We start from the raw sequence: 1,930 nt of genomic DNA on the forward strand, positions 1-1,930 counted from the left end.
TTAAACGACTTATATTACCTTCTGGATATGTATACCGATATGACAGATTATTTTATAGAAAATAAGTAGTGTTAGGAATTAACTATATAAGTGGGTTGTAAGAATTAATTGTATTATGTTTAAGATAAACAGTTCAAATAAAAATAGCTATTATACTAACTGATGATATTGTATTAAATTGTGTTTTATGTTTCGGTGGGCGGGAAAGGTGGTTTGTGTGGGGTGATTTAGGTGTTGTTGTGCGTGGCTCATAATAAAATTATAATTTTTTTATTGTATATACAATTTTATAGTCTTTAATAAAATAATTAACTAAATAATTTTTAAAAATTGTCGAAATATTTTATTCAACACCAAATGTATGTTCTGTCATACTTAATACTAAAATATGAAAAAGATGAAATTAAAGGACACAGGTTTAAATGAACATATTTTTGAATGTAATTGAGATATTGGCTTGAAATTTTTTGTAAAGGGTCGAGAATTTCCATATCTAACTAAAAAATGATATTAAGGGATAAATATGGACTAAATTGTTATAGCTATCTGCGATCCTATTAAAATTTTGATATAAATCATAGTTTTAGAAATTAAACAAATATGTAATATATGACAAAATCTTTATTTATGAACAAAACTCAATGAAATTTTCAACGCTTGGTAAATTTGTCATTTCAAATAAGAAAATGCAAAAAAAAAAAATGAAAAGGTCAAAGGGCATCCCGCAATTCCCAAAAATAGGAATGAAAATCCCAAAAATGGGATTTTTTACATTTTTGCCCATAGGGTCCACATTTCTTTCAGGGCTGGGAAAATACTTTTGGAGTAAATATAAAACATATTGAGGTTTCCAAAACTGCCTTCATTTTTCTGATCCCAGCTTTGGGATTTTAGAACATGTCGCCCAAAGTTGAAGTTTTGATAAAAAAAATAGGTCATATTCGGAAGGACGCAGTGGCAACATTTTCAAAAAATAGGACAAGTTTTTTACGCCAAAGCGTTCTGCGTAAAGATACCTTTTAGAAAACTATAAAATTGTTATATGTTCTTCAAGAAAATTTTATTTTATTAATAAAAGAGTTAAGACACATTTTTTGCAAAAAAAAACGGCAAAAATCTAAATTTTTTTGAATTTTTAAATTAAAAAACGTATATTTTTGGATCTGTAAATGATATTGATCTGAAATATATTATTGGAAATTTTGTTGTCTAACTAACAAGAAAAAATTGAGTCCATTTGGTCCAAAATTACGCCCGGTATTCAAAAAAAGGCGGACCAAGGTATGGTAAATTTTATATCACTAAATTTTTAAATGCCTATAACTCGGATATTATAAGAGATAAGTAGTATGTCCAAGCATGTTTTTTCAAGATCTCATCGAGCGCTTTCACAAAATATAAATCTTTGTATTTGGGTGAAAAACAAAAAAATGGCACGAGTTTAAAAATTTTACATGTCGTAGGTACCCTTTCCATTTCCATTCTGCCCCACTGTGGAATGTAGAAATTTAAATGTTATTTATTTTTCCTAAAATTTTTATGTACGGTTTTATGCAAGTATGTATGTTTGGAAAGTGTGGTGAAAGTGGTTGGAGCTCCAATACTAATTCAAAAATTCTACCAATACACACTTAGAGTTAGGTACCGAATGACAACTCCTTTACGTACCAACTGAAAAGCCCCAATTTCTTTATATTCTTTGGTTACAAACATCAGCACTAAAGCATAATACCCTCCCCACTATAGTGGTGTAGGGCAGCGGTTCCCACCGTTTTTTACTTCGCGGACCCCTTGAGGAATTTATTTAATTTCACGGACCCCCATACATATTTTGATATCTTATTGTTATAAATAACACTGTGATACAAAAGTGAAGAAAAATAAAATGCAGGCGTTCTCATATACCAATTCTATTTCGTTATAGTCCATA

The sequence above is a fragment of the Lucilia sericata genome, unplaced genomic scaffold, assembly GCF_015586225.1.
Source record: "Lucilia sericata isolate MDLA Ls3-8-SP2 unplaced genomic scaffold, ASM1558622v1 Contig000229F_arrow, whole genome shotgun sequence".
Classification (NCBI taxonomy): Eukaryota; Metazoa; Arthropoda; class Insecta; order Diptera; family Calliphoridae; genus Lucilia; species Lucilia sericata.